Source organism: Sander vitreus, unplaced genomic scaffold, assembly GCF_031162955.1.
Source record: "Sander vitreus isolate 19-12246 unplaced genomic scaffold, sanVit1 ctg585_0, whole genome shotgun sequence".
In the NCBI taxonomy this organism is placed as follows: domain Eukaryota; kingdom Metazoa; phylum Chordata; class Actinopteri; order Perciformes; family Percidae; genus Sander; species Sander vitreus.
Genome location: NW_027595678.1, coordinates 1 through 21,203, shown reverse-complemented (window position 1 = coordinate 21,203; position 21,203 = coordinate 1). Strand labels below are relative to the sequence as shown.

At 39.5% G+C, this 21,203-nt stretch overlaps 17 non-coding genes and 2 pseudogenes across 17 annotated transcripts; all 19 read left to right on the top strand.

Moving 5' to 3' along the window:
* The first annotated feature begins 408 nt into the window (after positions 1-408).
* Positions 409-528, top strand: LOC144514438 (5S ribosomal RNA; annotated as a pseudogene).
* An 877-nt stretch (positions 529-1,405) lies between these two features.
* On the top strand, positions 1,406-1,524 carry LOC144514439 (5S ribosomal RNA; annotated as a pseudogene).
* An 873-nt stretch (positions 1,525-2,397) lies between these two features.
* Positions 2,398-2,516, top strand: LOC144514431 (5S ribosomal RNA). Its single transcript, XR_013501379.1, has one exon. It is a non-coding gene; the product is annotated as a 5S ribosomal RNA (ribosomal RNA).
* An 879-nt stretch (positions 2,517-3,395) lies between these two features.
* Positions 3,396-3,513, top strand: LOC144514437 (5S ribosomal RNA). The gene has a single exon (XR_013501385.1). It is a non-coding gene; the product is annotated as a 5S ribosomal RNA (ribosomal RNA).
* Positions 3,514-4,388: 875 nt separating this feature from the next.
* Positions 4,389-4,506, top strand: LOC144514436 (5S ribosomal RNA). Its single transcript, XR_013501384.1, has one exon. It is a non-coding gene; the product is annotated as a 5S ribosomal RNA (ribosomal RNA).
* Positions 4,507-5,384: 878 nt separating this feature from the next.
* Positions 5,385-5,503, top strand: LOC144514430 (5S ribosomal RNA). Its single transcript, XR_013501378.1, has one exon. It is a non-coding gene; the product is annotated as a 5S ribosomal RNA (ribosomal RNA).
* An 876-nt stretch (positions 5,504-6,379) lies between these two features.
* Positions 6,380-6,498, top strand: LOC144514429 (5S ribosomal RNA). Its single transcript, XR_013501377.1, has one exon. It is a non-coding gene; the product is annotated as a 5S ribosomal RNA (ribosomal RNA).
* An 875-nt stretch (positions 6,499-7,373) lies between these two features.
* LOC144514428 (5S ribosomal RNA) lies at positions 7,374-7,492 on the top strand. The gene has a single exon (XR_013501376.1). It is a non-coding gene; the product is annotated as a 5S ribosomal RNA (ribosomal RNA).
* An 876-nt stretch (positions 7,493-8,368) lies between these two features.
* On the top strand, positions 8,369-8,488 carry LOC144514432 (5S ribosomal RNA). Its single transcript, XR_013501380.1, has one exon. It is a non-coding gene; the product is annotated as a 5S ribosomal RNA (ribosomal RNA).
* An 877-nt stretch (positions 8,489-9,365) lies between these two features.
* LOC144514427 (5S ribosomal RNA) lies at positions 9,366-9,484 on the top strand. Its single transcript, XR_013501375.1, has one exon. It is a non-coding gene; the product is annotated as a 5S ribosomal RNA (ribosomal RNA).
* An 876-nt stretch (positions 9,485-10,360) lies between these two features.
* Positions 10,361-10,479, top strand: LOC144514426 (5S ribosomal RNA). Its single transcript, XR_013501374.1, has one exon. It is a non-coding gene; the product is annotated as a 5S ribosomal RNA (ribosomal RNA).
* Positions 10,480-11,354: 875 nt separating this feature from the next.
* Positions 11,355-11,473, top strand: LOC144514425 (5S ribosomal RNA). Its single transcript, XR_013501373.1, has one exon. It is a non-coding gene; the product is annotated as a 5S ribosomal RNA (ribosomal RNA).
* An 875-nt stretch (positions 11,474-12,348) lies between these two features.
* Positions 12,349-12,467, top strand: LOC144514434 (5S ribosomal RNA). The gene has a single exon (XR_013501382.1). It is a non-coding gene; the product is annotated as a 5S ribosomal RNA (ribosomal RNA).
* Positions 12,468-13,338: 871 nt separating this feature from the next.
* Positions 13,339-13,457, top strand: LOC144514442 (5S ribosomal RNA). The gene has a single exon (XR_013501388.1). It is a non-coding gene; the product is annotated as a 5S ribosomal RNA (ribosomal RNA).
* Positions 13,458-14,334: 877 nt separating this feature from the next.
* LOC144514441 (5S ribosomal RNA) lies at positions 14,335-14,453 on the top strand. The gene has a single exon (XR_013501387.1). It is a non-coding gene; the product is annotated as a 5S ribosomal RNA (ribosomal RNA).
* An 875-nt stretch (positions 14,454-15,328) lies between these two features.
* Positions 15,329-15,447, top strand: LOC144514440 (5S ribosomal RNA). The gene has a single exon (XR_013501386.1). It is a non-coding gene; the product is annotated as a 5S ribosomal RNA (ribosomal RNA).
* An 877-nt stretch (positions 15,448-16,324) lies between these two features.
* On the top strand, positions 16,325-16,443 carry LOC144514435 (5S ribosomal RNA). The gene has a single exon (XR_013501383.1). It is a non-coding gene; the product is annotated as a 5S ribosomal RNA (ribosomal RNA).
* An 876-nt stretch (positions 16,444-17,319) lies between these two features.
* Positions 17,320-17,438, top strand: LOC144514424 (5S ribosomal RNA). The gene has a single exon (XR_013501372.1). It is a non-coding gene; the product is annotated as a 5S ribosomal RNA (ribosomal RNA).
* An 878-nt stretch (positions 17,439-18,316) lies between these two features.
* Positions 18,317-18,437, top strand: LOC144514433 (5S ribosomal RNA). Its single transcript, XR_013501381.1, has one exon. It is a non-coding gene; the product is annotated as a 5S ribosomal RNA (ribosomal RNA).
* Positions 18,438-21,203: the final 2,766 nt, after the last annotated feature.

Here is a 21,203-nt window from a genome sequence, read left to right as displayed (position 1 = left end):
ACGACAAGTCACTCAGAAGTCTGAGTAAAGGTAAAGTTCAAAAGAATTGAGAAAGTAATTACAGTAATGAAAAAAATAAACATGGAAATACATACATGTAAGAATACATATAGCAACAGGCTAAATGAATGAATAAATATGGAACAAAACAAATGAAAGAATGCTTAAAAATACAGCAGTGTTAGTGCAGTACCCGAAAAAGAGAGCCAAAAAAAGACAATTCAACTTGTTGGTTCGAAGATGAATGTAAGTTGAACTACCAGAGAGCTACTGCAAAATGTATAGAGTGCACTACTAGTGTGATTTACATGTAGTTGAGTACTCCTCAGCAAACTGCGTCTTCAACAGTTTTGAGAACCTCTGGGGTTCATCGTCTTTAAATAGCTTGTTTTCACTTGGTACACACAAACTACTGGCCATACCACCCTGAACACGCCCGATCTCGTCCGATCTCGGAAGCTAAAGCAGGGTCGGGCCGGGTCAGTACTTGGATGGGAGACCGCCTGGGAATACCCGGTGCTGTAAGCTTTTCTTTTCCGTCAGCAGAGGAGCGCTAGTAATGGTCAAAGTAGCAGAGCAAAGCAAAACACTGCAGCATCTTCATTTTCTGAGCTCACCTAGATGCCACTTTCTGTTCAACAAAGGGGTTGAAAACACACACTGAATTGCCATTCCTTTAACCCTTTTCTTTGAGACAGGATTGCCATCTAGTGAGACTTAGAAAATAAAGACAGTGGTTTGCAGCTTCCCTTTCACCATCATCAGAGAGGCGCTACTCCTCCTTTGCTGGAGACAGAGCTGACAAGGGAAACTATGCGGAGGATGCAACTGGAAGCAACATCTTTAATTAAAACTAAAATAAACAACCTCACAGTGTTCAACAATTCAAGTAGGAGTTCATGCACTTTGACCATGAATTCTTTGTTCTTGTTCTTCAAGATTGTGCCGATCTGGATAGTTTTGAAATCAAAGATATCTACATTTGGATCATGCAAATTCTAGGAAGACGACAAGTCACTCAAGTCTGAGTAAGGTAAAGTTCAAAAGAATTGAGAAATAATTACAGTAATGAAAAAATAAACATGGAAATACATACATGTAAGAATACATATAGCAACAGGCTAAATGAATGAATAAATATGGAACAAAACAAATGAAAGAATGCTTAAAAATACAGCAGTGTTAATTACAGTACCGAAAAAGAGAGCGCAAAAAAAGCAATTCAACTTGTTGGTTCGAAAGATGAATGTAGTTGAACTACCAGAGAGCTACTGCAAAATGTATAGGTGCACTACTAGTGTGATTACATGTAGTTGAGTACTCCTCAACCCCAAACTGCGTCTTCAACAGTTTGAGAACCTCTGGGGTTCATCGTCTTTAAATAGCTTGTTTTCACTTGGTACACTCGCACGGCCATACCACCCTGAACCGCCCCGATCTCGTCCGATCTCGGAAGCTAAGCAGGGTCGGGCCGGAGTCAGTACTTGGATGGGAGACCGCCTGGGAATACCGGTGCTGTAAGCTTTTCTTTTCCGTCAGCAGAGGGCGCTAGTAATGGTCAAATGAAGCAAAGCAAAACACTGTCTTCATTTTCTGAGCTCACTAGATGCCACTTTCTGTTCAACAAAGGGTTGAAAACACACTGAATTGCCATTCCTTTAACCCTTTTCTTTGAACAGTGCCATCTAGTGAGCTTAGAAAATAAAGACAGTGGTTTGCTAGCTTCACTTTCACCACATCGCCAGAGGCGCTACTCCTCCTTTGCTGGAGACAGAGCTGACAAGGAAACTGTACGGAGGATGCAACTTTTTTTTGGGAAGCAACATCTTTAATTAAAACTAAAATAAACAACCTCACAGTGTTCAACAATTCAAGTAGGAGTTCATGCACTTTGACCATGAATTCTTTGTTCTTGTTCTTCAAGATTGTGCCGATCTGGATAGTTTTGAAATCAAAGATATCTACATTTTGGATCATGCAAATTTACAGGAAGACGACAAGTCACTCAAGTCTGAGTAAAGGTAAAGTTCAAAAGAATTGAGAAATAATTACAGTAATGAAAAAAATAAACATGGAAATACATACATGTAAGAATACATATAGCAACAGGCTAAATGAATGAATAAATATGGAACAAAACAAATGAAAGAATGCTTAAAAATACAGCAGTGTTAATTACAATACCGAAAAAAAGAGAGCAAAAAAAGCAATTCAACTTGTTGGTTCGAAGATGAATGTAGTTGAACTACCAGAGAGCTACTGCAAAATGTATAGGTGCACTACTAGTGTGATTACATGTAGTTGAGTACTCCTCAACCCCCAAACTGCGTCTTCAACAGTTTTGAGAACCTCTGGGGTTCATCGTCTTTAAATAGCTTGTTTTCACTTGGTACACTCGCTTACGGCCATACCACCCTGAACACGCCCGATCTCGTCCGATCTCGGAAGCTAAGCAGGGTCGGGCCGGGTCAGTACTTGGATGGGAGACCGCCTGGGAATACCCGGTGCTGTAAGCTTTTCTTTTCCGTCAGCAGAGGGCGCTAGTAATGGTCAAATGAAGCAAAAGCAAAACACTGTCTTCATTTTCTGAGCTCACTAGATGCCACTTTCTGTTCAACAAAGGGTTGAAAACACACTGAATTGCCATTCCTTTAACCCTTTTCTTTGAACAGAGATTGCCATCTAGTGAGCTTAGAAAATAAAGACAGTGGTTTGCAAAGCTTCATTTCACCATCGCCAGAGGCGCTACTCCTCCTTTGCTGGAGACAGAGCTGACAAGGAAACTGTACGGAGGATGCAACTTTTTTTTTGGAAGCAACATCTTTAATTAAAACTAAAATAAACAACCTCACAGTGTTCAACAATTCAAGTAGGAGTTCATGCACTTTGACCATGAATTCTTTGTTCTTGTTCTTCAAGATTGTGCCGATCTGGATAGTTTTGAAATCAAAGATATCTACATTTTGGATCATGCAAATTTACGGAAGACGACAAGTCACTCAAGTCTGAGTAAAGGTAAAGTTCAAAAGAATTGAGAAATAATTACAGTAATGAAAAAAAATAAACATGGAAATACATACATGTAAGAATACATATAGCAACAGGCTAAATGAATGAATAAATATGGAACAAAACAAATGAAAGAATGCTTAAAAAATACAGCAGTGTTAATTACAGTACCGAAAAAAAGAGAGCAAAAAAAAAGCAATTCAACTTGTTGGTTCGAAGATGAATGTAGTTGAACTACCAGAGAGCTACTGCAAAATGTATAGGTGCACTACTAGTGTGATTACATGTAGTTGAGTACTCCTCAACCCCCAAACTGCGTCTTCAACAGTTTTGAGAACCTCTGGGGTTCATCGTCTTTAAATAGCTTGTTTTCACTTGGTACACTCGCTACGGCCATACCACCCTGAACACGCCCGATCTCGTCCGATCTCGGAAGCTAAGCAGGGTCGGGCCGGGTCAGTACTTGGATGGGAGACCGCCTGGGAATACCCGGTGCTGTAAGCTTTTCTTTTCCGTCAGCAGAGGGCGCTAGTAATGGTCAAATGAAGCAAAGCAAAACACTGTCTTCATTTTCTGAGCTCACTAGATGCCACTTTCTGTTCAACAAAGGGTTGAAAACACACTGAATTGCCATTCCTTTAACCCTTTTCTTTGAACAGAGATTGCCATCTAGTGAGCTTAGAAAATAAAGACAGTGGTTTGCAAAGCTTCATTTCACCATCGCCAGAGGCGCTACTCCTCCTTTGCTGGAGACAGAGCTGACAAGGAAACTGTACGGAGGATGCAACTTTTTTTTTGGAAGCAACATCTTTAATTAAAACTAAAATAAACAACCTCACAGTGTTCAACAATTCAAGTAGGAGTTCATGCACTTTGACCATGAATTCTTTGTTCTTGTTCTTCAAGATTGTGCCGATCTGGATAGTTTTGAAATCAAAGATATCTACATTTTGGATCATGCAAATTTACGGAAGACGACAAGTCACTCAAGTCTGAGTAAAGGTAAAGTTCAAAAGAATTGAGAAATAATTACAGTAATGAAAAAAATAAACATGGAAATACATACATGTAAGAATACATATAGCAACAGGCTAAATGAATGAATAAATATGGAACAAAACAAATGAAAGAATGCTTAAAAAATACAGCAGTGTTAATTACAGTACCGAAAAAAAAGAGCAAAAAAAAGCAATTCAACTTGTTGGTTCGAAGATGAATGTAGTTGAACTACCAGAGAGCTACTGCAAAATGTATAGGTGCACTACTAGTGTGATTACATGTAGTTGAGTACTCCTCAACCCCCAAACTGCGTCTTCAACAGTTTTGAGAACCTCTGGGGTTCATCGTCTTTAAATAGCTTGTTTTCACTTGGTACACTCGCTACGGCCATACCACCCTGAACACGCCCGATCTCGTCCGATCTCGGAAGCTAAGCAGGGTCGGGCCGGGTCAGTACTTGGATGGGAGACCGCCTGGGAATACCCGGTGCTGTAAGCTTTTCTTTTCCGTCAGCAGAGGGCGCTAGTAATGGTCAAATGAAGCAAAGCAAAAACACTGTCTTCATTTTCTGAGCTCACTAGATGCCACTTTCTGTTCAACAAAGGGTTGAAAACACACTGAATTGCCATTCCTTTAACCCTTTTCTTTGAACAGAGATTGCCATCTAGTGAGCTTAGAAAATAAAGACAGTGGTTTGCAAGCTTCATTTCACCATCGCCAGAGGCGCTACTCCTCCTTTGCTGGAGACAGAGCTGACAAGGAAACTGTACGGAGGATGCAACTTTTTTTTTGGAAGCAACATCTTTAATTAAAACTAAAATAAACAACCTCACAGTGTTCAACAATTCAAGTAGGAGTTCATGCACTTTGACCATGAATTCTTTGTTCTTGTTCTTCAAGATTGTGCCGATCTGGATAGTTTTGAAATCAAAGATATCTACATTTTGGATCATGCAAATTTACGGAAGACGACAAGTCACTCAAGTCTGAGTAAAGGTAAAGTTCAAAAGAATTGAGAAATAATTACAGTAATGAAAAAAAATAAACATGGAAATACATACATGTAAGAATACATATAGCAACAGGCTAAATGAATGAATAAATATGGAACAAAACAAATGAAAGAATGCTTAAAAAAATACAGCAGTGTTAATTACAGTACCGAAAAAAAAGAGAGCAAAAAAAAGCAATTCAACTTGTTGGTTCGAAGATGAATGTAGTTGAACTACCAGAGAGCTACTGCAAAATGTATAGGTGCACTACTAGTGTGATTACATGTAGTTGAGTACTCCTCAACCCCAAACTGCGTCTTCAACAGTTTTGAGAACCTCTGGGGTTCATCGTCTTTAAATAGCTTGTTTTCACTTGGTACACTCGCTTACGGCCATACCACCCTGAACACGCCCGATCTCGTCCGATCTCGGAAGCTAAGCAGGGTCGGGCCGGGTCAGTACTTGGATGGGAGACCGCCTGGGAATACCCGGTGCTGTAAGCTTTTCTTTTCCGTCAGCAGAGGGCGCTAGTAATGGTCAAATGAAGCAAAGCAAAACACTGTCTTCATTTTCTGAGCTCACTAGATGCCACTTTCTGTTCAACAAAGGGTTGAAAACACACTGAATTGCCATTCCTTTAACCCTTTTCTTTGAACAGAGATTGCCATCTAGTGAGCTTAGAAAATAAAGACAGTGGTTTGCAAAGCTTCATTTCACCATCGCCAGAGGCGCTACTCCTCCTTTGCTGGAGACAGAGCTGACAAGGAAACTGTACGGAGGATGCAACTTTTTTTTTGGGAAGCAACATCTTTAATTAAAACTAAAATAAACAACCTCACAGTGTTCAACAATTCAAGTAGGAGTTCATGCACTTTGACCATGAATTCTTTGTTCTTGTTCTTCAAGATTGTGCCGATCTGGATAGTTTTGAAATCAAAGATATCTACATTTTGGATCATGCAAATTTACGGAAGACGACAAGTCACTCAAGTCTGAGTAAAGGTAAAGTTCAAAAGAATTGAGAAATAATTACAGTAATGAAAAAAATAAACATGGAAATACATACATGTAAGAATACATATAGCAACAGGCTAAATGAATGAATAAATATGGAACAAAACAAATGAAAGAATGCTTAAAAAATACAGCAGTGTTAATTACAGTACCGAAAAAAAGAGAGCAAAAAAAAGCAATTCAACTTGTTGGTTCGAAGATGAATGTAGTTGAACTACCAGAGAGCTACTGCAAAATGTATAGGTGCACTACTAGTGTGATTACATGTAGTTGAGTACTCCTCAACCCCAAACTGCGTCTTCAACAGTTTTGAGAACCTCTGGGGTTCATCGTCTTTAAATAGCTTGTTTTCACTTGGTACACTCGCTTACGGCCATACCACCCTGAACACGCCCGATCTCGTCCGATCTCGGAAGCTAAGCAGGGTCGGGCCGGGTCAGTACTTGGATGGGAGACCGCCTGGGAATACCCGGTGCTGTAAGCTTTTCTTTTCCGTCAGCAGAGGGCGCTAGTAATGGTCAAATGAAGCAAAGCAAAACACTGTCTTCATTTTCTGAGCTCACTAGATGCCACTTTCTGTTCAACAAAGGGTTGAAAACACACTGAATTGCCATTCCTTTAACCCTTTTCTTTGAACAGAGATTGCCATCTAGTGAGCTTAGAAAATAAAGACAGTGGTTTGCAAAGCTTCATTTCACCATCGCCAGAGGCGCTACTCCTCCTTTGCTGGAGACAGAGCTGACAAGGAAACTGTACGGAGGATGCAACTTTTTTTTTGGAAGCAACATCTTTAATTAAAACTAAAATAAACAACCTCACAGTGTTCAACAATTCAAGTAGGAGTTCATGCACTTTGACCATGAATTCTTTGTTCTTGTTCTTCAAGATTGTGCCGATCTGGATAGTTTTGAAATCAAAGATATCTACATTTTGGATCATGCAAATTTACGGAAGACGACAAGTCACTCAAGTCTGAGTAAAGGTAAAGTTCAAAAGAATTGAGAAATAATTACAGTAATGAAAAAAATAAACATGGAAATACATACATGTAAGAATACATATAGCAACAGGCTAAATGAATGAATAAATATGGAACAAAACAAATGAAAGAATGCTTAAAAAATACAGCAGTGTTAATTACAGTACCGAAAAAAAGAGAGCAAAAAAAAGCAATTCAACTTGTTGGTTCGAAGATGAATGTAGTTGAACTACCAGAGAGCTACTGCAAAATGTATAGGTGCACTACTAGTGTGATTACATGTAGTTGAGTACTCCTCAACCCCAAACTGCGTCTTCAACAGTTTTGAGAACCTCTGGGGTTCATCGTCTTTAAATAGCTTGTTTTCACTTGGTACACTCGCTTACGGCCATACCACCCTGAACACGCCCGATCTCGTCCGATCTCGGAAGCTAAGCAGGGTCGGGCCGGGTCAGTACTTGGATGGGAGACCGCCTGGGAATACCCGGTGCTGTAAGCTTTTCTTTTCCGTCAGCAGAGGGCGCTAGTAATGGTCAAATGAAGCAAAGCAAAACACTGTCTTCATTTTCTGAGCTCACTAGATGCCACTTTCTGTTCAACAAAGGGTTGAAAACACACTGAATTGCCATTCCTTTAACCCTTTTCTTTGAACAGAGATTGCCATCTAGTGAGCTTAGAAAATAAAGACAGTGGTTTGCAAAGCTTCATTTCACCATCGCCAGAGGCGCTACTCCTCCTTTGCTGGAGACAGAGCTGACAAGGAAACTGTACGGAGGATGCAACTTTTTTTTTGGAAGCAACATCTTTAATTAAAACTAAAATAAACAACCTCACAGTGTTCAACAATTCAAGTAGGAGTTCATGCACTTTGACCATGAATTCTTTGTTCTTGTTCTTCAAGATTGTGCCGATCTGGATAGTTTTGAAATCAAAGATATCTACATTTTGGATCATGCAAATTTACGGAAGACGACAAGTCACTCAAGTCTGAGTAAAGGTAAAGTTCAAAAGAATTGAGAAATAATTACAGTAATGAAAAAAATAAACATGGAAATACATACATGTAAGAATACATATAGCAACAGGCTAAATGAATGAATAAATATGGAACAAAACAAATGAAAGAATGCTTAAAAAATACAGCAGTGTTAATTACAGTACCGAAAAAAAGAGAGCAAAAAAAAGCAATTCAACTTGTTGGTTCGAAGATGAATGTAGTTGAACTACCAGAGAGCTACTGCAAAATGTATAGGTGCACTACTAGTGTGATTACATGTAGTTGAGTACTCCTCAACCCCCAAACTGCGTCTTCAACAGTTTTGAGAACCTCTGGGGTTCATCGTCTTTAAATAGCTTGTTTTCACTTGGTACACTCGCTTACGGCCATACCACCCTGAACACGCCCGATCTCGTCCGATCTCGGAAGCTAAGCAGAGGTCGGGCCGGGTCAGTACTTGGATGGGAGACCGCCTGGGAATACCCGGTGCTGTAAGCTTTTTCTTTTCCGTCAGCAGAGGGCGCTAGTAATGGTCAAATGAAGCAAAGCAAAACACTGTCTTCATTTTCTGAGCTCACTAGATGCCACTTTCTGTTCAACAAAGGGTTGAAAACACACTGAATTGCCATTCCTTTAACCCTTTTCTTTGAACAGAGATTGCCATCTAGTGAGCTTAGAAAATAAAGACAGTGGTTTGCAAAGCTTCATTTCACCATCGCCAGAGGCGCTACTCCTCCTTTGCTGGAGACAGAGCTGACAAGGAAACTGTACGGAGGATGCAACTTTTTTTTTGGAAGCAACATCTTTAATTAAAACTAAAATAAACAACCTCACAGTGTTCAACAATTCAAGTAGGAGTTCATGCACTTTGACCATGAATTCTTTGTTCTTGTTCTTCAAGATTGTGCCGATCTGGATAGTTTTGAAATCAAAGATATCTACATTTTGGATCATGCAAATTTACGGAAGACGACAAGTCACTCAAGTCTGAGTAAAGGTAAAGTTCAAAAGAATTGAGAAATAATTACAGTAATGAAAAAAATAAACATGGAAATACATACATGTAAGAATACATATAGCAACAGGCTAAATGAATGAATAAATATGGAACAAAACAAATGAAAGAATGCTTAAAAAATACAGCAGTGTTAATTACAGTACCGAAAAAAAGAGAGCAAAAAAAAGCAATTCAACTTGTTGGTTCGAAGATGAATGTAGTTGAACTACCAGAGAGCTACTGCAAAATGTATAGGTGCACTACTAGTGTGATTACATGTAGTTGAGTACTCCTCAACCCCCAAACTGCGTCTTCAACAGTTTTGAGAACCTCTGGGGTTCATCGTCTTTAAATAGCTTGTTTTCACTTGGTACACTCGCTTACGGCCATACCACCCTGAACACGCCCGATCTCGTCCGATCTCGGAAGCTAAGCAGGGTCGGGCCGGGTCAGTACTTGGATGGGAGACCGCCTGGGAATACCCGGTGCTGTAAGCTTTTCTTTTCCGTCAGCAGAGGGCGCTAGTAATGGTCAAATGAAGCAAAGCAAAACACTGTCTTCATTTTCTGAGCTCACTAGATGCCACTTTCTGTTCAACAAAGGGTTGAAAACACACTGAATTGCCATTCCTTTAACCCTTTTCTTTGAACAGAGATTGCCATCTAGTGAGCTTAGAAAATAAAGACAGTGGTTTGCAAAGCTTCATTTCACCATCGCCAGAGGCGCTACTCCTCCTTTGCTGGAGACAGAGCTGACAAGGAAACTGTACGGAGGATGCAACTTTTTTTTTGGAAGCAACATCTTTAATTAAAACTAAAATAAACAACCTCACAGTGTTCAACAATTCAAGTAGGAGTTCATGCACTTTGACCATGAATTCTTTGTTCTTGTTCTTCAAGATTGTGCCGATCTGGATAGTTTTGAAATCAAAGATATCTACATTTTGGATCATGCAAATTTACGGAAGACGACAAGTCACTCAAGTCTGAGTAAAGGTAAAGTTCAAAAGAATTGAGAAATAATTACAGTAATGAAAAAAATAAACATGGAAATACATACATGTAAGAATACATATAGCAACAGGCTAAATGAATGAATAAATATGGAACAAAACAAATGAAAGAATGCTTAAAAAATACAGCAGTGTTAATTACAGTACCGAAAAAAAGAGAGCAAAAAAAAGCAATTCAACTTGTTGGTTCGAAGATGAATGTAGTTGAACTACCAGAGAGCTACTGCAAAATGTATAGGTGCACTACTAGTGTGATTACATGTAGTTGAGTACTCCTCAACCCCCAAACTGCGTCTTCAACAGTTTTGAGAACCTCTGGGGTTCATCGTCTTTAAATAGCTTGTTTTCACTTGGTACACTCGCTTACGGCCATACCACCCTGAACACGCCCGATCTCGTCCGATCTCGGAAGCTAAGCAGGGTCGGGCCGGGTCAGTACTTGGATGGGAGACCGCCTGGGAATACCCGGTGCTGTAAGCTTTTCTTTTCCGTCAGCAGAGGGCGCTAGTAATGGTCAAATGAAGCAAAGCAAAACACTGTCTTCATTTTCTGAGCTCACTAGATGCCACTTTCTGTTCAACAAAGGGTTGAAAACACACTGAATTGCCATTCCTTTAACCCTTTTCTTTGAACAGAGATTGCCATCTAGTGAGCTTAGAAAATAAAGACAGTGGTTTGCAAAGCTTCATTTCACCATCGCCAGAGGCGCTACTCCTCCTTTGCTGGAGACAGAGCTGACAAGGAAACTGTACGGAGGATGCAACTTTTTTTTTGGAAGCAACATCTTTAATTAAAACTAAAATAAACAACCTCACAGTGTTCAACAATTCAAGTAGGAGTTCATGCACTTTGACCATGAATTCTTTGTTCTTGTTCTTCAAGATTGTGCCGATCTGGATAGTTTTGAAATCAAAGATATCTACATTTTGGATCATGCAAATTTACGGAAGGCGACAAGTCACTCAAGTCTGAGTAAAGGTAAAGTTCAAAAGAATTGAGAAATAATTACAGTAATGAAAAAAATAAACATGGAAATACATACATGTAAGAATACATATAGCAACAGGCTAAATGAATGAATAAATATGGAACAAAACAAATGAAAGAATGCTTAAAAAATACAGCAGTGTTAATTACAGTACCGAAAAAAAGAGAGCAAAAAAAAGCAATTCAACTTGTTGGTTCGAAGATGAATGTAGTTGAACTACCAGAGAGCTACTGCAAAATGTATAGGTGCACTACTAGTGTGATTACATGTAGTTGAGTACTCCTCAACCCCAAACTGCGTCTTCAACAGTTTTGAGAACCTCTGGGGTTCATCGTCTTTAAATAGCTTGTTTTCACTTGGTACACTCGCTTACGGCCATACCACCCTGAACACGCCCGATCTCGTCCGATCTCGGAAGCTAAGCAGGGTCGGGCCGGGTCAGTACTTGGATGGGAGACCGCCTGGGAATACCCGGTGCTGTAAGCTTTTCTTTTCCGTCAGCAGAGGGCGCTAGTAATGGTCAAATGAAGCAAAGCAAAACACTGTCTTCATTTTCTGAGCTCACTAGATGCCACTTTCTGTTCAACAAAGGGTTGAAAACACACTGAATTGCCATTCCTTTAACCCTTTTCTTTGAACAGAGATTGCCATCTAGTGAGCTTAGAAAATAAAGACAGTGGTTTGCAAAGCTTCATTTCACCATCGCCAGAGGCGCTACTCCTCCTTTGCTGGAGACAGAGCTGACAAGGAAACTGTACGGAGGATGCAACTTTTTTTTTGGAAGCAACATCTTTAATTAAAACTAAAATAAACAACCTCACAGTGTTCAACAATTCAAGTAGGAGTTCATGCACTTTGACCATGAATTCTTTGTTCTTGTTCTTCAAGATTGTGCCGATCTGGATAGTTTTGAAATCAAAGATATCTACATTTTGGATCATGCAAATTTACGGAAGACGACAAGTCACTCAAGTCTGAGTAAAGGTAAAGTTCAAAAGAATTGAGAAATAATTACAGTAATGAAAAAAATAAACATGGAAATACATACATGTAAGAATACATATAGCAACAGGCTAAATGAATGAATAAATATGGAACAAAACAAATGAAAGAATGCTTAAAAAATACAGCAGTGTTAATTAAAAGTACCGAAAAAAAGAGAGCAAAAAAAGCAATTCAACTTGTTGGTTCGAAGATGAATGTAGTTGAACTACCAGAGAGCTACTGCAAAATGTATAGGTGCACTACTAGTGTGATTACATGTAGTTGAGTACTCCTCAACCCCAAACTGCGTCTTCAACAGTTTTGAGAACCTCTGGGGTTCATCGTCTTTAAATAGCTTGTTTTCACTTGGTATACTCGCTTACGGCCATACCACCCAGAACACGCCCGATCTCGTCAGATCTCGGAAGCTAAGCAGGGTCTGGCCAGGTCAGTACTTGGATGGGAGACCCCCTGGGAATACCCGGTGCTGTAAGCTTTTCTTTTCCGTCAGCAGAGGGCGCTAGTAATGGTCAAATGAAGCAAAGCAAAACACTGTCTTCATTTTCTGAGCTCACTAGATGCCACTTTCTGTTCAACAAAGGGTTGAAAACACACTGAATTGCCATTCCTTTAACCCTTTTCTTTGAACAGAGATTGAGTGAGCTTAGAAAATAAAGACAGTGGTTTGCAAAGCTTCATTTCACCATCGCCAGAGGGCGCTACTCCTCCTTTGCTGGAGACAGAGCTGACAAGGAAACTGTACGGAGGATGCAACTTTTTTTTTTGGAAGCAACATCTTTAATTAAAACTAAAATAAACAACCTCACAGTGTTCAACAATTCAAGTAGGAGTTCATGCACTTTGACCATGAATTCTTTGTTCTTGTTCTTCAAGATTGTGCCGATCTGGATAGTTTTGAAATCAAAGATATCTACATTTTGGATCATGCAAATTTACGGAAGACGACAAGTCACTCAAGTCTGAGTAAAGGTAAAGTTCAAAAGAATTGAGAAATAATTACAGTAATGAAAAAAATAAACATGGAAATACATACATGTAAGAATACATATAGCAACAGGCTAAATGAATGAATAAATATGGAACAAAACAAATGAAAGAATGCTTAAAAAATACAGCAGTGTTAATTACAGTACCGAAAAAAAGAGAGCAAAAAAAAGCAATTCAACTTGTTGGTTCGAAGATGAATGTAGTTGAACTACCAGAGAGCTACTGCAAAATGTATAGGTGCACTACTAGTGTGATTACATGTAGTTGAGTACTCCTCAACCCCAAACTGCGTCTTCAACAGTTTTGAGAACCTCTGGGGTTCATCGTCTTTAAATAGCTTGTTTTCACTTGGTACACTCGCTTACGGCCATACCACCCTGAACACGCCCGATCTCGTCCGATCTCGGAAGCTAAGCAGGGTCGGGCCGGGTCAGTACTTGGATGGGAGACCGCCTGGGAATACCCGGTGCTGTAAGCTTTTCTTTTCCGTCAGCAGAGGGCGCTAGTAATGGTCAAATGAAGCAAAGCAAAACACTGTCTTCATTTTCTGAGCTCACTAGATGCCACTTTCTGTTCAACAAAGGGTTGAAAACACACTGAATTGCCATTCCTTTAACCCTTTTCTTTGAACAGAGATTGCCATCTAGTGAGCTTAGAAAAATAAAGACAGTGGTTTGCAAAGCTTCATTTCACCATCGCCAGAGGGCGCTACTCCTCCTTTGCTGGAGACAGAGCTGACAAGGAAACTGTACGGAGGATGCAACTTTTTTTTTGGAAGCAACATCTTTAATTAAAACTAAAATAAACAACCTCACAGTGTTCAACAATTCAAGTAGGAGTTCATGCACTTTGACCATGAATTCTTTGTTCTTGTTCTTCAAGATTGTGCCGATCTGGATAGTTTTGAAATCAAAGATATCTACATTTTGGATCATGCAAATTTACGGAAGACGACAAGTCACTCAAGTCTGAGTAAAGGTAAAGTTCAAAAGAATTGAGAAATAATTACAGTAATGAAAAAAAATAAACATGGAAATACATACATGTAAGAATACATATAGCAACAGGCTAAATGAATGAATAAATATGGAACAAAACAAATGAAAGAATGCTTAAAAAATACAGCAGTGTTAATTACAGTACCGAAAAAAAAGAGCAAAAAAAAGCAATTCAACTTGTTGGTTCGAAGATGAATGTAGTTGAACTACCAGAGAGCTACTGCAAAATGTATAGGTGCACTACTAGTGTGATTACATGTAGTTGAGTACTCCTCAACCCCAAACTGCGTCTTCAACAGTTTTGAGAACCTCTGGGGTTCATCGTCTTTAAATAGCTTGTTTTCACTTGGTACACTCGCTTACGGCCATACCACCCTGAACACGCCCGATCTCGTCCGATCTCGGAAGCTAAGCAGGGTCGGGCCGGGTCAGTACTTGGATGGGAGACCGCCTGGGAATACCCGGTGCTGTAAGCTTTTCTTTTCCGTCAGCAGAGGGCGCTAGTAATGGTCAAATGAAGCAAAGCAAAACACTGTCTTCATTTTCTGAGCTCACTAGATGCCACTTTCTGTTCAACAAAGGGTTGAAAACACACTGAATTGCCATTCCTTTAACCCTTTTCTTTGAACAGAGATTGCCATCTAGTGAGCTTAGAAAATAAAGACAGTGGTTTGCAAAGCTTCATTTCACCATCGCCAGAGGCGCTACTCCTCCTTTGCTGGAGACAGAGCTGACAAGGAAACTGTACGGAGGATGCAACTTTTTTTTTGGAAGCAACATCTTTAATTAAAACTAAAATAAACAACCTCACAGTGTTCAACAATTCAAGTAGGAGTTCATGCACTTTGACCATGAATTCTTTGTTCTTGTTCTTCAAGATTGTGCCGATCTGGATAGTTTTGAAATCAAAGATATCTACATTTTGGATCATGCAAATTTACGGAAGACGACAAGTCACTCAAGTCTGAGTAAAGGTAAAGTTCAAAAGAATTGAGAAATAATTACAGTAATGAAAAAAAATAAACATGGAAATACATACATGTAAGAATACATATAGCAACAGGCTAAATGAATGAATAAATATGGAACAAAACAAATGAAAGAATGCTTAAAAAATACAGCAGTGTTAATTACAGTACCGAAAAAAAAGAGCAAAAAAAAGCAATTCAACTTGTTGGTTCGAAGATGAATGTAGTTGAACTACCAGAGAGCTACTGCAAAATGTATAGGTGCACTACTAGTGTGATTACATGTAGTTGAGTACTCCTCAACCCCAAACTGCGTCTTCAACAGTTTTGAGAACCTCTGGGGTTCATCGTCTTTAAATAGCTTGTTTTCACTTGGTACACTCGCTTACGGCCATACCACCCTGAACACGCCCGATCTCGTCCGATCTCGGAAGCTAAGCAGGGTCGGGCCGGGTCAGTACTTGGATGGGAGACCGCCTGGGAATACCCGGTGCTGTAAGCTTTTCTTTTCCGTCAGCAGAGGGCGCTAGTAATGGTCAAATGAAGCAAAGCAAAACACTGTCTTCATTTTCTGAGCTCACTAGATGCCACTTTCTGTTCAACAAAGGGTTGAAAAACACACTGAATTGCCATTCCTTTAACCCTTTTCTTTGAACAGAGATTGCCATCTAGTGAGCTTAGAAAATAAAGACAGTGGTTTGCAAAGCTTCATTTCACCATCGCCAGAGGGCGCTACTCCTCCTTTGCTGGAGACAGAGCTGACAAGGAAACTGTACGGAGGATGCAACTTTTTTTTTGGAAGCAACATCTTTAATTAAAACTAAAATAAACAACCTCACAGTGTTCAACAATTCAAGTAGGAGTTCATGCACTTTGACCATGAATTCTTTGTTCTTGTTCTTCAAGATTGTGCCGATCTGGATAGTTTTGAAATCAAAGATATCTACATTTTGGATCATGCAAATTTACGGAAGACGACAAGTCACTCAAGTCTGAGTAAAGGTAAAGTTCAAAAGAATTGAGAAATAATTACAGTAATGAAAAAAATAAACATGGAAATACATACATGTAAGAATACATATAGCAACAGGCTAAATGAATGAATAAATATGGAACAAAACAAATGAAAGAATGCTTAAAAAATACAGCAGTGTTAATTACAGTACCGAAAAAAAGAGAGCAAAAAAAAGCAATTCAACTTGTTGGTTCGAAGATGAATGTAGTTGAACTACCAGAGAGCTACTGCAAAATGTATAGGTGCACTACTAGTGTGATTACATGTAGTTGAGTACTCCTCAACCCCAAACTGCGTCTTCAACAGTTTTGAGAACCTCTGGGGTTCATCGTCTTTAAATAGCTTGTTTTCACTTGGTACACTCGCTTACGGCCATACCACCCTGAACACGCCCGATCTCGTCCGATCTCGGAAGCTAAGCAGGGTCGGGCCGGGTCAGTACTTGGATGGGAGACCGCCTGGGAATACCCGGTGCTGTAAGCTTTTCTTTTCCGTCAGCAGAGGGCGCTAGTAATGGTCAAATGAAGCAAAGCAAAACACTGTCTTCATTTTCTGAGCTCACTAGATGCCACTTTCTGTTCAACAAAGGGTTGAAAACACACTGAATTGCCATTCCTTTAACCCTTTTCTTTGAACAGAGATTGCCATCTAGTGAGCTTAGAAAATAAAGACAGTGGTTTGCAAAGCTTCATTTCACCATCGCCAGAGGCGCTACTCCTCCTTTGCTGGAGACAGAGCTGACAAGGAAACTGTACGGAGGATGCAACTTTTTTTTTGGAAGCAACATCTTTAATTAAAACTAAAATAAACAACCTCACAGTGTTCAACAATTCAAGTAGGAGTTCATGCACTTTGACCATGAATTCTTTGTTCTTGTTCTTCAAGATTGTGCCGATCTGGATAGTTTTGAAATCAAAGATATCTACATTTTGGATCATGCAAATTTACGGAAGACGACAAGTCACTCAAGTCTGAGTAAAGGTAAAGTTCAAAAGAATTGAGAAATAATTACAGTAATGAAAAAAATAAACATGGAAATACATACATGTAAGAATACATATAGCAACAGGCTAAATGAATGAATAAATATGGAACAAAACAAATGAAAGAATGCTTAAAAAATACAGCAGTGTTAATTACAGTACCGAAAAAAAGAGAGCAAAAAAAAGCAATTCAACTTGTTGGTTCGAAGATGAATGTAGTTGAACTACCAGAGAGCTACTGCAAAATGTATAGGTGCACTACTAGTGTGATTACATGTAGTTGAGTACTCCTCAACCCCCAAACTGCGTCTTCAACAGTTTTGAGAACCTCTGGGGTTCATCGTCTTTAAATAGCTTGTTTTCACTTGGTACACTCGCTTACGGCCATACCACCCTGAACACGCCCGATCTCGTCCGATCTCGGAAGCTAAGCAGGGTCGGGCCGGGTCAGTACTTGGATGGGAGACCGCCTGGGAATACCCGGTGCTGTAAGCTTTTCTTTTCCGTCAGCAGAGGGCGCTAGTAATGGTCAAATGAAGCAAAGCAAAACACTGTCTTCATTTTCTGAGCTCACTAGATGCCACTTTCTGTTCAACAAAGGGTTGAAAACACACTGAATTGCCATTCCTTTAACCCTTTTCTTTGAACAGAGATTGCCATCTAGTGAGCTTAGAAAATAAAGACAGTGGTTTGCAAAGCTTCATTTCACCATCGCCAGAGGCGCTACTCCTCCTTTGCTGGAGACAGAGCTGACAAGGAAACTGTACGGAGGATGCAACTTTTTTTTTGGAAGCAACATCTTTAATTAAAACTAAAATAAACAACCTCACAGTGTTCAACAATTCAAGTAGGAGTTCATGCACTTTGACCATGAATTCTTTGTTCTTGTTCTTCAAGATTGTGCCGATCTGGATAGTTTTGAAATCAAAGATATCTACATTTTGGATCATGCAAATTTACGGAAGACGACAAGTCACTCAAGTCTGAGTAAAGGTAAAGTTCAAAAGAATTGAGAAATAATTACAGTAATGAAAAAAAATAAACATGGAAATACATACATGTAAGAATACATATAGCAACAGGCTAAATGAATGAATAAATATGGAACAAAACAAATGAAAGAATGCTTAAAAAATACAGCAGTGTTAATTACAGTACCGAAAAAAAGAGAGCAAAAAAAAGCAATTCAACTTGTTGGTTCGAAGATGAATGTAGTTGAACTACCAGAGAGCTACTGCAAAATGTATAGGTGCACTACTAGTGTGATTACATGTAGTTGAGTACTCCTCAACCCCCAAACTGCGTCTTCAACAGTTTTGAGAACCTCTGGGGTTCATCGTCTTTAAATAGCTTGTTTTTCACTTGGTACACTCGCTTACGGCCATACCACCCTGAACACGCCCGATCTCGTCCGATCTCGGAAGCTAAGCAGGGAGTCGGGCCGGGTCAGTACTTGGATGGGAGACCGCCTGGGAATACCCGGTGCTGTAAGCTTTTCTTTTCCGTCAGCAGAGGCGCTAGTAATGGTCAAATGAAGCAAAGCAAAACACTGTCTTCATTTTCTGAGCTCACTAGATGCCACTTTCTGTTCAACAAAGGGTTGAAAACACACTGAATTGCCATTCCTTTAACCCTTTTCTTTGAACAGAGATTGCCATCTAGTGAGCTTAGAAAATAAAGACAGTGGTTTGCAAGCTTCATTTCACCATCGCCAGAGGCGCTACTCCTCCTTTGCTGGAGACAGAGCTGACAAGGAAACTGTACGGAGGATGCAACTTTTTTTTGGAAGCAACATCTTTAATTAAAACTAAAATAAACAACCTCACAGTGTTCAACAATTCAAGTAGGAGTTCATGCACTTTGACCATGAATTCTTTGTTCTTGTTCTTCAAGATTGTGCCGATCTGGATAGTTTTGAAATCAAAGATATCTACATTTTGGATCATGCAAATTTACTGAGGAAGACGACAAGTCACTCAAGTCTGAGTAAAGGTGAAGTTCAAAGAATTGAGAAATAGTACAGTAATGAAAAAAATAAACATGGAAATACATACATGTAAGAATACATATAGCAACAGGCTAAATGAATGAATAAATATGGAACAAAACAAATGAAAAGAATGCTTAAAAAAATACAGCAGTGTTAATTACAGTACCGAAAAAAAGAGAGCAAAAAAGCAATTCAACTTGTTGGTTCGAAGATGAATGTAGTTGAACTACCAGAGAGCTACTGCAAAAATGTATGAGGTGCACTACTAGTGTGATTACATGTAGTGAGTACTCCTCCAACCCCCAAGCTGCGTCTTCAACAGTTTTGAGAACCTCTGGGGTTCATCGTCTTTAAATAACTGTTTTCACTTGGTACACTCGCTTACGACGCCACCCTGAACACGCCCGATCTCGTCCGATCTCGGAAGCTAAGCAGGGTCGGGCCGGGTGAGTACTTGGATGGGGAGACCGCCTGGGGAATACCGGTGCGTAGCTTTCTTTTCCGTCAGCAGAGGGCGCTATTAATGGTCAAATGAAGCAAAAGCAAAACACTGTCTTCATTTTCTGAGCTCACGATTGCCACTTTTCTGTTCAACAAAGGGTTGAAAACACACTGAATTGCCATTCCTTTAACCCTTTCTTTGAACAGAGATTGCCATCTAGTGAGCTTAGAAAATAAAGACAGTGGTTTGCAAAAACTTCATTCACCATCACTCAGAAGGCCTTCTCCTCCTTTGCTGGAGACAGAGCTGACAAAGGAAACTGTACGGAGGTCTAGCTTTTTAGAGTAACTACTAATTAAAACTAAAATAAACAACCTCACAGTGTTCAACAATTCAAGTAGGAGTTCATGCACTTTGACCACTTAGATTCTTTGTTCTTATTCTTCAAGATTGTGCCGATCTGGATAGTTTTGAAATCAAAGATATCTACATTTTGGATCATGCAGATTTCACCGGAAGACGACAAGTCACTCAAGTCTGAGTAAAGGTAAAGTTCAAAGAATTGAGAAATATTATTAATGAAAAAATAAACATGAGCCATACATGTAGGCCATGTAACAGGCTAAATGAATATTGGTACAGTCTGGATAGTTTTGAAATCAAAGATATCTACATTTTGGATCATGCAAATTCTGAGTGGACAAGTCACTCAAGTCTGAGTAAAGGTAAATTCAAAAAGAATGAGAAATAATTACATTAATGAAAAAATAAACATGGAAATACATACAGCAAGAATACATAGCAACAGGCTAAATGAATGAATAAATATGGAACAAAACAAATGAAAGAATGCTTAAAAACTAGCAGTGTTAGTGAGTACCGAAAAAAGAGAGCAAAAAAGCAATTCAACTTGTTGGTTCGAAGATGAATGTGGATTCAGGGCCTACCGAGAGCTACTGCAAAATGTATAGGTGCACTACTAGTGTGATTACATGTAGTTGAGTACTCCTCAACCCCAAACTGCGTCTTCAACAGTTTAGCAGGAACCTCTGGTTCATCGTCTTTAAATAGCTTGTTTTCATGTTTGCCCCAGCACGGCCCATACCACTGAACTGCATGATCTCGTCCGATCTAGGAAGCTAAGCAGGGTCGGGCGGGTCAGTACGGATGGAGCCGCCTGGAATACCGGGTGCTGTAAGCTTTTTCTTTTCCGTCAGCAGGGCGCTAGTAATGGTCAAATGAAGCAAAAGCAAAACACTGTCTTCATTTTCTGGAGCTCACTACTAGATGCCACTTTCTGTTCAACAAGGGTTGAAAACACTGAATTGCCATTCCTTTAACCCTTTTCTTTGAACAGAGATTAGTGAGCTTAAGCAAGACAGTGATTTCTAAACTCATTCACCATCTTTCCAGGCGCTTCTCCTCCTTTGCTGGAGACAGAGCTGACAAGGAAGCTTTATACGAGGAGGATGCAGCTTTTTTTTTTTGGAAGCAACATCTTTGGTTAAAACTAAAATAAACAACCTCACAGTGTTTCAACAATTCAAAGTAGGAGTTCATGCACTTTGACCATGAATTCTTTGTTCTTGTTCTTCAAAGATTGTGCCAATCTGGATAGTTTTGAAATCAGAGAGATATCTACATTTTGGATCATGCAAATTCTACGGAAAGGCGACAAGTCACTCAAGTCTGAGTAAGGTAAGAAGGTTCAGAGGTGAGAAATAATTACAGTAATGAAAAAATAAACATGGAAATACATACATGTAAGGGCATACATATAGCAACGAGGCTAAATGAATGAATAAATATGGAACAAAACAAATGAAAG